Raw genomic sequence first — 15,654 nt, 5'->3', positions numbered from 1 at the left:
TCAAGAATCTCAGTCGTTCTATACGTAAAAGTTTATTACCCATTCTCACTAACATCTGCAAGTCTAGATACTCTTCAGGGAAGTTCACTTCTATTTTGTGACTCCCATCATCTCATCGCATGGCTTTCAGGATCTCCCAGACAGGCAAAGAGAGGGCAGAAAAGATTCACAACTATAATGACTATCATAGCCTGGAGATGACACATGTCACATCTATACATAGGCCACTGATCAGAACTCATCATGTAAACTAATTAAAAGGAGGCTGTAAAATAGAGCTAAGGACATAGATATTTGATATTACTTTCTGTGACCCACAGCTTCTACCACTTTGAAGCTTTTCAACCATGGGCAATATTCTTACCTTCCATCAGCAGATTAAAATATCCCAAGTTCAATCACTGTTGTATTAAAAAAAATCAGTTGTAAATCATCCCTTCCATTTTAAACACATGGACATAATTGAAGCTAAATACGCCATTCCCTTTATAGTGACTCAAGAGTTCCAATATATTTTCTTGAGTTCAATATCCTCTTTATTTACTTATACTTAGAATATAAATTACTAAAATTAGAATCTACTTTGTTTTCATTACCACTTTCAACTTTGGGTTTTGCCTTCTATGCCATTATTTGGAATGTGTTCAGTTTTAAATATATATATCATATATTAATATTATATATAAGATTATAGTATTATATAATATGTTATACAATATATTATATACTATTAATATATTAATAATATAATATATAATATAATTATCATATATTATAAGAATATATAGATTATATAAGAATACATTAATATATTAATAATATAATATATAATTACTATATATATATTATAAGAATAGAATCACACACAGAAAATCGTCCCAATATTCTAAAAGGTCTAAAGAAAGCTGGAGTTTTTTTTAGGATGCCACAGAAATTAAATCAATCTATTATTTTCTTTTTTCAACTATTTTATTTCTCTATCAGCTGCTTCTTTTTACTCCATTATGAGTGTCTTTCCCTGTGTTCTAAGAACCCCCATACAAATGATCTAATTGTTCCAATTAATCATTTTCAAACTGTAGCACCTCTTTGGAACTAAGTTCTCAAATGGGGTCCTTTGTAGATCACAACTCAGTCTGCACGTGGCTGCCTTGGCCAAGCACATTATCCTAGTACAGCCTGCCACAACCAGACTTGTTGAAGGGTCTTATAACACTTGGTGCTCCTAACTCACCTCTGGCAGCTTAGCTCAGAAGATAGTTTGGGTAAAGGACAATCTCATCGTTTCATAGATTCCTCTCCAAAATAATATTGTGAATTCTTTTCCATGAAGAAAGCCACATTCATTATTTTCAGTTTACCCTTGGCTTAGTATTCTAGAGAGTTGGAAAATATTGAACCATAGGGTTAGCCACCCATGGCAGAGCTAACAGATGGGTTTTTCAAGACAAAGAAAAATATGTGGAAAACACATCTTCTAGCCATTCTATCTCTGTCATGTGTAGAATTTTTTTTCATAGAATTTTTCTAAGACACCTACAACCTTATACAGATTTTCAGTATCTGTTGTAGTATTGGATTTTCTTAATTTACATTTTGAATTATTACAGAAATGGTACTGTTACCATGACAAAAAATGCAAACTGAGTTATTTTCTCAAACATATAGGTCACCCAGTGAGCACAACAGAAAACTATGATAATTGTGAATTTAAGCAAGAAGAGAAAACAGATCAATTTTGAGCAAAGGGCACGACTAATCTATAAATAACCTTTAAACCATGGAGCATTATGTAAAATATTAAACGATTTTTTAAAGGGTAAAAAGAAATTGAAACAAAAACTAAAATTTATCTCATAAATTCAGTTTTTCATAAACATAAGAGAGATACATTAAAGAAGAAAATCTATCAGTTAATTGGTAAACGTATTTACCTTGGTCACTTCATTGCAGTGATAGGTATGATGGGAAGGGATACTGGAAGCAACCTCAGTCCATCACTGGGAATACGGATGAATCAACGTGCTGAATGTATAATATGGAGTGGCAATTAGAAACAAGATATGAGGTTTTGTCAAAGCAACATGGACAGGTCCCCCCCAAAAAAAGGAATAAAGAAAAACGTAATGAGAGATACATCATGATATTATTTACATGAATTACAAATATGTAATATACAAAACAATAAAACACAACCTGAAACAAAAAGATGCACTAGAAAATAGTTCTCTATGCTAGTGGAACTAACACCTCTCAACAAAATATCCAAATAGTACAAAAATTCGCTAAGTCCCATTCAGGCTACTCTATGTGCCATCTTCAGTGGCCCAGAATTGTAGGAGCTAAAATGCCCAAAGTAAGGTTTTGGAAGCCCTTCCATTCTGGTTGCCTGTGCTCTAAAGGAAATGGGTTGGGTAGACATAAAAGGGAACAAAGTTGAAACAAGTAAGAGAGACTCTCTGCACGGAGCAGATACTAGTTTGTCTGCTAAGAACTAAAGAGTATAATTAGACAGTATCTGGCACTGGTTGGGGGACGGGGTGTGGAGAGAAAGGTAGCCCTCCCTGGCCATGACAACATGCTTAGCCAGACTGTATAGACTATATTCTTAGCTTATGTGGGGTTTTGTTTTGTTTATTATCTGACTGTCAGCAGATTCTTTGGAATTCACACCAAACACACCTAGGAAAAGTATTACAGTTAAGAATCAAGCCTTAGCAGCCATTCAGTTAGTTGCTTAAACCTCAGCACAAATCAATCGAAAAGCAATAGACTCAAAACTACATAGAGATGTGGATTAATCATCGACAGCACATCCATCACTCGGTTAGGTTTAGGATTCTGCAAGCCACAAATATCATGTTCCAACAAGTAGGATGTGACACGTAGGCAGGAAAATAAAAGGCAGTTGTGGTACTGAGTATTACAGGTTATCAGAAGTCAGGTCCCAAACCTTCACACAATTGAAAATGATTAGTGATACTCCCTGTGATAAAGTTTCAGGCCACTAGATGCTGGTAAGCCTAGTAAAGGCAACGTTTCTATAATAGCTAAGGGAAAGTTAGAAGGACCTAAGTAATAGAAAACAGCCAAGACTGATTTGGAAGCTTCCAATCACATAACAAAGCACATTCTTTTTTCAGGGCATTGTGGCCAGGTGGGGGATTGGCTTATGAAAGCAGTCTCTACATGACATGATTTATGGAGAGAACCACAAACTTGCTGACACAATTCCATACAATGGCATGCTGGACAAGTTATATGGCTTTCCAAAGGAGATGCATACAGGATGAGAAACAGAAACAAGATTTTATGATTTAAAAAACAAATCATAGCCTTCCTGCAGTCACATGTCCAACATTTAATCTCTAAATTATTACAACCAGAGGAACCAACATTTCCATTCCTGCAGAATGAGTGACACATGGTTTAATGTTCCTCTCCCCTCCTGGGAATGTACTTTCCCCAAGAGCCCAATGAAAGGAGGCTTGTCTGGTCATATCTCTGGAAAGGGATCATTGACTATGCCAGCTTTGATGTTTATTACCTTCCTACAGTGAAGCTAGAAAAATTATGAAAAAAAATTTAGAAGCAAAACAAAGACTGTATCTCAATATATTCTCATAGAACTAGTTCTGTTTTGGCAACATTCGTTCTTCTCCTAAGGCCAGGGGTGATATTCAACACATGAAACAGTCAATGTGGAACCCACACAGGCCAATCCAACCACATAAAAATCAACTATACTGATGCTGGTGCCTACTGGCATAGCATGGCCTAGAGCCCTGCTGAGGTAACCCTCAAATACTATAGACTGGTTTTCTACTTTGAACTGGGATAAATACAGAGAGCTTGTTTAGTTTTCCAGAATCAACTAAAAAAAATGGTGAAGGTCCCTGGGGTCCTTTATTGCAGGGATTCCCAAGCCTCTGTTGACCATTTGTTGTCCCAGTCAGACTCAATAGGCACAAAAGCAGAACAGTCCCACAAAATGACAGGCTACCCCTGGATTTATCCAGAAAGAAAGATATTCACTCCACTCCGCACTCTGATAAGGAAAAAAGAAGGGAAATCCAAGTGCTCATTCCCACTCTGAGCCCCTCTCCCCTGATAGGTACATTCTGGGGCAGGGGCAGGCACCCCAACTCCGCAGTTCCACTTTCCTGTGTTCCCCTACTACTTCTTTCTCCCCTAAAAGGATCCTCCTAAGAAAGCGTGGGCTCTTCCCAGACTAGTGGTGGTGTAGGAGCCCACAGCCACTTTTTGGGCAAGAGGAAACTCACAAGAGGGACCACAGAATAGGGCTAATGCCCCTATCTCATCCAAGACATTCCAACTCTTAAAGAACAAACAAGCCAAACTTGGCATTGATCCTACGAGTACTGTTTTTTTTAATGTAATATTTTCCACTCCTTTTTAAAATTATAATTAGCACACAGTGTTAGATTCATTTCAAGTATAATGATTCAACAATTCAACATTATCCAGTGTTCATCCAGGTAAGTATACTCTTGATCTCCTTCATCTATTTGACCCTTCCCCCAACCTACCTCCACTCTTGGCAACCACTAGTTTGTACTCCATATTTATAAATCCATTTTTTGTTTCTCTTTTTTTGTTTGTTTTGTTTCTTATATTCCACATATAAGTGAAATCATATGGTATTTGACTTTCTCTGGTTGACTTATTTCACTTAGGATTATACCCTCTGGGTCCACCCACATTGTTCCATACAAATTTTAGTATTATTTGTTTTACTTCTATAAAAATTGTTGTTGGTATTTTGATAGTGATTGCATTAAATCTGTAGACTGTTTTTGGTTAGTACAGACATATTAACAATATTATTTCTTCCAATCCATGAGCCTGGAACATCTTTCCATTTGTTTGTGTCATGTTCAGTTTCTTTCATCAGTTTTTTATAGTATTTGAAGTCTTTCACCTCCTTGGTTAAGTTTACTCATAAGTATTTTATTACTTTTGGTGCAATTGTAAATGAGACTGTTTTCTTAATTTCTTTTACTGCTGCTTCACTATTTGTGTGTAAAAATGCAACAGATTTCTATATATTAACTTTGTATCCTGAGACTTCAGTAAATTAATTTATTCAGTTCTAGTAGTCTTTTGGTGGAGTCTTTAGAATTTTCTACATACACTATTATGTCATCCTCAAGGAGTGAAAGTTTTACTTCTTCCTTAACAATTTGGATGCCTTTTTTTTTTCTTGTCTGATTGCTGTGGCTAGGTCTTCCAGTACTATGTTGAAAAAAATGATGAGAGTAGACATCCTTGCCTTGTAACTGATCTTAGAGGAAAAGCTCTCAGGTTTTCACCATTGAGCATGATATTAGCTGTAAGGATTTTATATATGGCCTTTTATTATGTTGAGGCTATGTTCCCTCTACATTTTCATTGAGAGTTTTTATTGTGAATAGATGTTATACTTTGTAAAATTATTTTTTTGCATTTACTGAGATGATCATGATTTTTATTCTTTTTCTTTTTTAATGTAACATATTAAACATGATTTTAATGTAACATATTATGTGGACTGATTGGTGAATACTGAACCACCTTTGCAATACTGGAATAAATTCTACTTGATTGTAATGAATTTTTTAATGTATTGTTGGATTCAGTTTACTAATATTTTGTTGAGGATTTCTGCATCTATGTTCATCAGAGATACTGACCTTTACCTGTTGTGTCTTTATCTGGTTTTGGTAACAGGGTAATGCTGGCCTCACAGAATGAATTTGAGAGCTTTCTTTCCTCTTCTACTTTTTAGAATAGTTTGAGAAGAATAGGTATTAACTCTTCTTTGAGTGTTTTGCAGAATTCACTTCTGATTCCATCTGGTCCTAGACTTTTGTTTTGGGGACTTTTGTATTACTGATCCAATTTCATTACTAGTAATCAGCCTGTTCAAATTTTCTATTTCTTCCTGATTCAGTTTTCGAAGGTTATATGTTTCTAGGAATTTATCCATTTCTTCTAGGTGGTCCATATGGGGGCATACAATTTTTCTTAATATTCTCTTATAAACCTTCATAATTTTATGGTGTTGGTTGTTTTTCTCCTTCATTTCTGATTTTATTTATTTGAATCTTCACTCCTTATTTCTTAATGAATCTGGCTAAAGGTTTAACAATTTTGTTTAACTTTTCAAATAACCAGGGGATCCCTGGGTGGCGCAGCGGTTTAGCGCCTGCCTTTGGCCCGGGGCGCGGTCCTAGAGACCCTGGATCGAATCCCACGTCAGGCTCCCGGTGCATGAAGCCTGCTTCTCCCTCTGCCTGTGTCTCTGCCCCTCTCTCTCTCTCTCTCTCTCTCTCTCTCTCTCTCTGCGCGACTATCATAAATAAAAAAATAAATAAAAATATTATTTTAAAAAAAGGAAAAAAAAAACTTTTCAAATAACCAGCTCCTGGTTTCATTGAGCTGCTTCATTGTTGTTTTGGTCTCTGGTTATTTCTGCTCTAATATTTATTACTTACTTCTTTCTGCTGGCTTTGGCCTTTATTATTTTTCTAGTCTCTTCAGGTATAAGGTTAGGTTGTTTGAGATTTGTCTTGTTTCTTGAGGTAGGCCTGTATTGCTATTATATTCCCTCTTAGAACAGCTTTTGCTGCATCCCAAAGACTTTGGATGATTTTCATTTTCACTTGTCTCTATGTATTTTTTTTTATTTCCACCTTGATTTCTGATCTAATCATTCATTTTTTTAAAATTTTATTTATTCATGATAGTGGGGGGGGGGGGCAGAGACACAGGCAGAGGGAGAAGCAGGCTCCATGCAGGGAGTCCAACGTGGGACTCGATCCCGGGACCCAGGGATCACGCCCTGGGCCAAAGGCAGGCGCCAAACTGCTGAGCCACCCAGGGATCCCCAACCTATTCAATCTTTAGTAAGATGTTATTCAGCCCCATATATTTGCATTCTTTCCATATTTTTTGTGATTGGTTTCTAGTTTCATATCACCATAGTTGGAAAAGATGCATGATATGATTTCAATCTTTAATTTATTAGGGCTTGTTTTGTGGCCTATTGCAAAGAATGTTCCATGTGTACTTCAAAAGAATGAGTATTGTGTTTTTGGATGGAATTTTCTGACTATATCTATTAGGCTAATCTGATCCAATGTATCCTAATAGTACTTATTATTTCAAAGACATACAGATGCAGTCCTTTCCACACTGCTGGGGAGAACTCTTATTATTTGTTGGAACACTCAAACAATGTTTTGAGTATACACATTCATGAAATCATATGTACTTACAGGAGAAAGTTATACTGTCACTGTTCACTAATACAGATTTTACAGTATAACCCTACTTATAGAGGGTTACATCCCAGTAATCCCTTATAACTTGAAAATATCTTAAGTCAAAAGTAAATTTAATAAACCTAACATCATAGCTTAGCCTAACATACCTCAAATGTGCACAGAACATTGTTATTAGCCTACAGTTGGGCAAAATCATCTAACACAAAGCCTAGTTTATAATAAAATATCAAATACCTCATGTAACTTATGTAATAATTATTAAAAACAAAAAATGGAAGGGTTGCAAAAAACAAAACAGGTATGAATACATGTTTCTGGTTGTTTATCCTCATGATCTCATGGCTGACTGGAGCTGTGACTCATCACCACTGCCCAGCATTATGAGACAGTATCATACTGTGTATCCTACCCCAGGAAAGGATTACAATTCAAAATTTGAAGTATAGTTTCTATTGAATGCATATAACCCTTGCATCATCACAAAGTTAAGATATCATTATTCAAACCACTGTTAAGTTGGGGACCATCTGTCATATTTTCTAACCATTTCTATATGAGGACACTCATATACGTTTAGAGAACTACATATGTAGTAGCTGAGAACACAGGCTACAGCCAGACTTCTATTCTGGCTGGTCCACTTAGTGGCTATGGAATCTTGAGTCAACTTCTTAACCTCTTCAGGTTTCAGTCTCCTCATCAATAAAATGAGAGTAGGAAGTCTAACATCATAAGATCCTTGGGAAAATTAATCAATTTCAATACAAAAGGTGCTTACAGTGATACATATAGTAGGCATTCTGTAATTAATAAATGGGATATATTTTCACAGCACAGAAAAAATGGCCAGTTGATTCTGATAAACCAAAGCAAGAATTGTCAGACTTTCTAGAATCCTACAGATAGTTTTTTGTAAAGATGTTCACAATTTACCTGACTGGTTTGTCATCATGGACTTATGGATTTATTCAACAGATATTTCTTGAGAGATAACTATATGCCCTGTGCCAGCAGCTGAGAATATAAAAAGGAATGAGGTGTGGTCCTTGCCACCATAAAGTTTACAATCAAGTGGTGGAGATAGACATATTCACATAATACAACACAGAGAGTGGATTTAGATGGGGCACAAGAAAGGAGTTAACCCACATCAAGGAGCCAAAATGATATATGTACCCAAACACCTCTGAATGGTGGCACTGGGCAGTCAAAACTTATATATGATACAAAACTAGACTCATCATACCTATGAGGCTCCATTTCCACTGACGACAGAAGCAAAACCTAGATCCTATTTCAAAGTAATTTACACCTTTCTTCTTTAAGCTTAATCTCTTCTGGGTAGTCAAATTCCAGGGTTTCCCCCAACATCATTCTCCTGTCCCTAAGGGACTTATTAATTGTCCTGACATTAGACAAAGACTATCTGGCTCTTGCTTAGTGTCTGAGAACCAACCACATCCATCAACTGCACCAAACTCTGTGATGCCGGTATCTGTGGTATGATTCCTTAGCATAGAGGTGACAGCTTTCAGGTAGCTTGGTTTCTCTGCCAGTAGCCTCAATCTCTCACCTCAGCACTCATATACAAAACCGACATTCTGAGATTTAGCTACATGCATCCACATGCGGCCCTTGCTTTGGACTACCCAATCCATAATTTCCAGTTAAAGGTGTGGCAGCTTCCTGGCAGACAGGCTATTTTCTAATTCTTAAACAGTGTCCTTTGCTTCAAATTTTAAGAACTTTCCTGAATCTGAAGGACAACTTGAGAATGGGCCGACTCAGGCCTGGTTATCTTACACACACATAACACCATAATTTCTGTTCTACCAAGGATGTTCCTCTTAATCATCTCCATTCAGAATTTGAGGCAAGATGTGAGAAGCAAGTTCCCTTTAATCCTTGATGTTAAAGTCAGGTGAGGTCTCTAGCCCACCGAGGGCCAGGAACCAGACCCAATTCAGGACTCAGGATTCTTGCTTTCTTCTTACTCTTTCTCTCCAGGTTCCTCCTGACCAGTTTTGTTTGTTTTGTTTCTTTCCAATGTATTGGAAAATGAACTTTGTGCTCCACTCTGCATATTCTGTGTTCTGTGGCTTATAGTAAATTGTTCTTCCTTCAGTCCTGTAACTTCTTAATATTTTAAAGGAATAGTTAATGTTTAAAGCAAAGCTTCTGGTTTCTCTTTCAACGAATCTAGGTATTACAAGTGAATGCCTTGGCTTTTCACAACTGTTGTCTCAGAAATTAGCTTCAAGAACATGTTTTGGAATTCAAAAACTGAACATTGTCTCCTTTGTTCTTAGCTGCGTCCTGCCCTCCCCCTGAAGCAATGGATATCATGACTCAGTGGGCAGAACTATAAAGCCAATGAACTAAAGGAAATTAAAAATATAGAAGAGAGTTTCAAAATCATGCCTTCTTTGCCCCAAAATTTTAAAAAGAAAATTAATTCCAAAAGATCGGGTAACAAAATAGCATTGAGTACTTCTGTTCTCCAATATACCTTCGCAATCCTGTGGCCTAGAGCATGTCATAGGAATATAAAGCGTTCTCAAAACGCAAAAACGTTCTCAAACAGGTGAAGCTGTAACATCACCCTGATTCCAGAGTGGGTGAACATTCCAACTGCAGCAAAAAGAAGGCTTTGCCACTCCCTGCAATAAGCAAGGTTGTCATGGAGGTGAGGGGAAGGACAATGGGGGAGGTTGATATAAATCACAGAAACTGTGGATTAAAAAAAAAAAAAATTCCTGTGTGACTGTCCATGAGCTGATCATTCAAAATTACCTAGCTATAGTTTCCACTAACAACCTTAGACTTTAAGAACCATTGTTCTAGCTCTCTACAATTAGCTAAATGTGTTTCTGCTTTTTTCTTTTTCTTTTTTTTTTTTTTTTTTTTTACTTTCTCTATGAAGTAGTTACGGGAACCAAATTTCCATTTGAAGAATCCAAGGCCCTCTGACTTTCTTAAAGCCAAATAGTGCTAGTGATAGAAAACAAGTTCAGACCTCCACACTCCACATTGAAGGGGCTATTTACATTCTTTATCCTTATAAATGCTGCTCCCTAATTCTCTTCTTTTCTTAAAATCATTCCCCATTTTCATCCCATGGCTTATAATTATTTGCTTATGCTGTTTATTCTTCCCAAATATCGACAGACTGCAATTATCACTAATTCATGCAAGTTCCTTCCCACACAGTGTATTGCATGGCCTGCTCATCCTGAATGTCAAGTCATCAGCCATTTCATCTGTATGATTCATCTGTCCCCTGAAATCACCTCTAATTTTGAGGAAGCTTGCAGTCTTTACAGAACTCACATGAGTTCTTTTAGTTACTGTTCATTCCCTAAAGAAGATACTCTTTTATCACTTTCCAACTCCCACTCAAAGTATCTAATGTCTCAAATCTTCCACTGCCCAGGTCATTCCCCCTAAGACTCTCCTTTCCCAGGAATGCCGTATGTGTAAGTCAGATCTCACCACCCATCATCTTAGCAAAATGTAGCACCAGCTATTTTAAATTAGCAAATTAAAAGTAACAGCTCTATAATAATTAACTTCCACTGCATTGTAACCCCAAAATTTAATGGTTTTAAAAAACCATTTATTTAGCTGACAATTCTGCAGGTCAGCTGTCTGGGCTGTGCATAGCTGCACAGTTCTGGTCTTGGCCGGACTCAATCAGTGCATCTGTACTCAGCTGCCAGGTCAGCTGGGAACCAGTTGGTCTAGGATGACCTCAGCTGGAATGGCTGCCTGGACTTGTTCACAAGGCAAGAGAGCAGAGGGAAGATATAGGCTTGGAACTGATACACCATCATTTTTGTCACATTCTATTAGCCAAAGCAAATTCTAAAACCAGACAAGATCCAAGGATTGGGTAAAGCGACTCTTGATATGAGATGCTGCAAAAATGCAATGAGGTGATTTTTTTTTTAAGCAAACTACCAAAATATCTCTGGCAAAAACTGGTCCAACCACAAACTTTATTAAGTTTGACTACATGACCTACTCTGCTAGGCACCCTTATGTGAATATGTATTTAACTATTTCCTAACCAACGTATTTACTTGGCAAAAGGAAATGATCTAACTAAAAGGAGTTTAACTCCATTAAGTTTGCCCAACGTTACTAAGGTATCTAATGCTAGGCACGGTGCTAGTCATGAAAATATATAGGCAAATAAGAATATTGTTACCATTAAGAAGCTTGCAGTCTAGCAGAGGAAACAAATAGACAAATACATGCAATTATAGATACTTGGGGTTACAAAGAAAGGGTATATGACTCAGAAAATTTCCTGGAGGAGGTTATAGAATGTCAGGTATCAGAGAAACCTAGAAGGTTTAGAAGTGCTGCATTCTATGTGTATGGACACATAACTGTGAATCCATAGCTCCCAGCTTTGTGAGATGGTCAAGACAGTACTTCATGGAGAAACTTGGGTCACCATGAATAGCATATCTGATACCAGAGATTTTCAACAAGGTAGCGTTGGACAGATTTAGCCCACCAGTCCCCCACTTAAGGATCCTAGGTAAACCTTAGTTTTTGTTCTCTACCAAAAGTATCAGAGAGTCAGCATTGCTTGTTTTCTGTCTCCCCAGCACTCCTCACTATTCAATCTATGTTCAACATCCATGTTCCTGTGTGTTTAGCATTTACAATCCTAAAATCTAGTTCATCCTCAATACTGAGATGTGGTTTCCATGTCAGTTGCCTCAGGTAGTTTTCATCCTATTCTTCAAGTCCAATACCAGTCATACATTAATTTATACAATAATTATTTATCAAGGACCAGCTATGGCCTAGAACTACTACATGATGGTAAAAAATATAATTATAGCCTCTATCCTCATGACTCTCATAATCTGTAGAGAGAGACTGATATTAAAACAGTAACTGCACAAGTGATTTTCAATTACGTTTATATGTCCTGTAAAAAAAATTATATTAAAAGGTACAGGAACAAAACATGAAAGATCTTAATTAGTCACCTGACAGATGAGCAGAAATTGACCCCAAAAGAGAATTGCAGGGACCCAGAGGACACAGAGCCTGTGTTCTAGACTAACGACACAGTGTGAAGGAGCTGAGTGTGAAGGAGGCTGGTGTGCTGGAGGAGCAAAAAGCTAGCCAATGTGACTGGATGTGAGTAATGAGAAGAATCATAGGCAATGGGGCTGGAAGGGCAGAAGAATCCACCCAAATGGATTCACCACTCTGCATAAAGATATTTTTCTCTAAGACCACACGAAACTTAAGACGCATGTGACTTCAGCATTAATGCAATCTTACAATTTTCTATTTACAGTTTATCAAAGAGTATCTTAATTTCTCAATCCACAAATTTAGCTATAATTCCGACTAATCCCAGTGCCTTGAATATTTCCTCAAGATATGGTTAACTTTAATCCAACTAGTCAGAAAAACTAAGCAGATATAAAATGTTTTACAGGATCATAGCAATTGAAAACATCTCCCAGGGCATATAATAAAGGGTGGTGGAAGAACCAGAGCTAGAATCTGGTTCACTCTGCTTTCTCTCTGATGATGTTAAAGCTAAAAATTATGCCCTACCAACTTATCCCTAGAATCTAAGGAGGAGAGGTTACTAGGAATTCTAGGAATCCCTCCAATCCTCTTGTCTATTTTACTATCCAAAACCTTTCTTTATCTCTAATATTCTCTTTTAAGTCCTTTTAAAATTAGAATTTGGAGTAAATGTGCTTTATATGCAAACAGTTGGCTGTTTCTGTGTGTAAATGCGGTTGAAAATGAAAGCTATAAAAACAAAACTAGAAAACCTTGAAACCTCAAACTCTGTGCATCCACTGGTCAAAAGTTTCTGTGGTTGTATCTTGGAAGATGGCAGGGAGCTGCTAGCAGAAAACAAATCTGGAAGAGGGATTATACTATTTCTTACTTCTCTAAGGCTCACTTATTTGATCAGACTGAGATTCCGCTCCCCTTTAATTCCCCATATACTACCTAGCTGAAGAGAATTAATGTGCAATCATGATTCTTTGCCCCCGTGTGTCCTACGCTGCCCCCTCCCCTAACCGGCAGCACAGCCACCCTATTCTGGACTCATGGCCATTAGTGGGTTTTCCTACCCTACCACAACTTAACCCATTACTTAATTCAGCATTTTCTTGGCATTAACTTAGCATGTAATTCTTTAGTCTACATCGTTTAATTCACCTGAGTTCAAAGAAAACCTGTGCAAACTCTGAGGTCAAAAGTTTGTGGACCACTGTTTTTCCCAGGAGGTCACTTTACTTGGGAGTGTGATGCCATTTTCTAACCATTTTCAGAGCTGAAAACATAATCTTGAATTAAAACACTTTGCATTTTAGGAGCTCAGTTCCTATGCTGGGTTCTGTTATTTTAAAGCTGGCTAAAAATTTCCTGGAGGTGACTGAGTTTTCTCGTTCCCCGGGGAAGCTGCTGTGAATGACTTTCCACAATGCCTTTTCTGAGAGTCGCCAAGTTCACTTTTTGCAACCTAAGTGTTATATGCTTAAATATATGCCAGGGGCATTCAAATTGAAGGAACCAATGAAAATTCTAAATGGAAAGCTTTTAAATGAATATAGAAACAGAGAGCTTAACTAAAGGAGGTAATAAAGTAAAAACAAAGCTTAGGGTTCCAATCTCACCCTAAGCAGTGGGACCCTAAGCAAGCTGCTCTGGATTCCCATTCTATCTCAGGGATTTCATGGCATTCTTTCAGAGACGAAATGAATTAACACGTGTAATTCATTTCTTGCCTTTGGCTTTCCTGATGTCTAACTAGCCAGCATGATAAGACAGGGAGTAACTCATGTTCTGTTCTTTTTGTTTTTTTTTTTTTTTTTAATGAACTAATGGAGATTCATTGATTTATGCAGTCAATTATAAGTGTGGGCAACAGCCAAATAGGCAAGTTACTTGAAGGAAAAAAAAAAAAATCCTCAGGTCACTGAAGCAGCAATTAGCAAGTATTGTGGGGAGAAGAGGAAAAAGGAGGAAAAAGGCCTGATGAGGCAAATTGCCTTTAATTATCCTTAAACATTTTCTCGTCTTCTTTTGATGCCATAAGACCCCCTGCAGTTCCAAAATAAAATAAGCCTGAGTTTTGTTTTGCTCTTTTAAATAGGAACATAATAGCCACTGTGGAAACATGTTCTTAATCAAAGGTATTAAACTCCTGGCTGCTCTCCTTCATTTGAAATTGCCTGGGTTCATTATTATCAAGGGGAAGAGAAGTCTAGTCACCATTTCGCTCCCTTCTTAGTAAATTAAAATATTAATTACAAAATACGTTATTTTTATCTTATATCTTAAGCTATTAGTTACTATGGCTGGATTAAAAAAAAAGGGGGGGGATTCATTTTGTGCCAAAGTAATTTCCCTAACAAAGCGTTCATACTTACTTTCTAGTTCCTGCACTTCAAATCAGTACATGAAATGCTGCATTTTTGAGAGCCATCTGAATAAATTCGATAGCAACTTCATTTATTTTCTGCCTCAGAGATAAGTGTGCAATTACAGTTGCCGTGTCCATGTGCTCATGGCCTGTGCCCACTCAGACAAGGCCACTGGCTGCAGCCAATGCCCGGCAGAGCTGAGAGGAAAGAAAGAGTATTTCCTTTTCATTTCCACCACACAATGCAGTAATCGATCTTATGCCCGTAGACACAAATGCTCAATCTCTAGGAAAGAGGCAAATAAAGCCACAGAATAGACATTAGAGCTAACTAAAACCCTCATTGTCTGCCTCTTCAAAGACTCAAATTACCAGCAAGGTACTGAGGTGACAGTAGAAAGTCTTAAGAAAACACAAGCCAAGGACCAGCATGCCCACTAAGCTTATGCAGATGACCTGGTCCTGTGGTGTCTCAAGTCATCACAAAATAAACCAAAGCTGCTCTCTCTTTTACCGGTGAGAGTTGCATGCAGTAATCATGCATGTGGAGTTTATTTGGCAAGGGTCTAAAAGCCACCCACCCCCTTGCAAAATATTCTCTCCTTTCCCTACTACCTGCACGGTACCTGAAATTAGATAATTTTTCCCTCTTACACTTGGAAGGATATTCAGTTTAAGAGGTCACTATTTAATTTTGGAAACACCTAGAGAGATAATACTTTACAGCCAATACCATTTATTAAGTGCCACTATGCACTAGTACTTTACATATATTATTTTCCTGAATCACTACAATAATCTTAAGATGTAGACATGTTTTATAGCACCTTGTTATGTGTGAAAACTGAGGCTTAGAAAGATTAAGTAACTTGAACAATTGGCAAGTGGTACAGTGAAGATCTAAATCCAGGTGTCTACATGTAAAGCCCTTGCTCTTGCTAT

At 37.3% G+C, this 15,654-nt stretch overlaps 1 long non-coding RNA gene across 1 annotated transcript in view; it reads right to left on the bottom strand.

Annotated features, from left to right (window-relative positions):
• Positions 1-12,377, bottom strand: part of LOC129519126 (uncharacterized) — a 179,589-nt gene extending 167,212 nt beyond the window's left edge. Inside the window, exons 1-2 of the long non-coding RNA XR_008666353.1 lie at positions 12,299-12,377; positions 1,935-2,025 (exon numbers count right to left, since the gene is read on the bottom strand). This is a non-coding gene — a long non-coding RNA (uncharacterized LOC129519126). The remainder of the gene's footprint in view (positions 1-1,934; positions 2,026-12,298) is intronic.
• Positions 12,378-15,654: the final 3,277 nt, after the last annotated feature.

This window comes from Nyctereutes procyonoides, unplaced genomic scaffold, assembly GCF_905146905.1.
Source record: "Nyctereutes procyonoides isolate TBG_1078 unplaced genomic scaffold, NYPRO_anot_genome, whole genome shotgun sequence".
Lineage (NCBI taxonomy): Eukaryota > Metazoa > Chordata > Mammalia > Carnivora > Canidae > Nyctereutes > Nyctereutes procyonoides.
The sequence above is the reverse complement of the archived record's forward strand: the minus strand, read 5'-3'. Positions and strand labels throughout refer to the sequence as shown.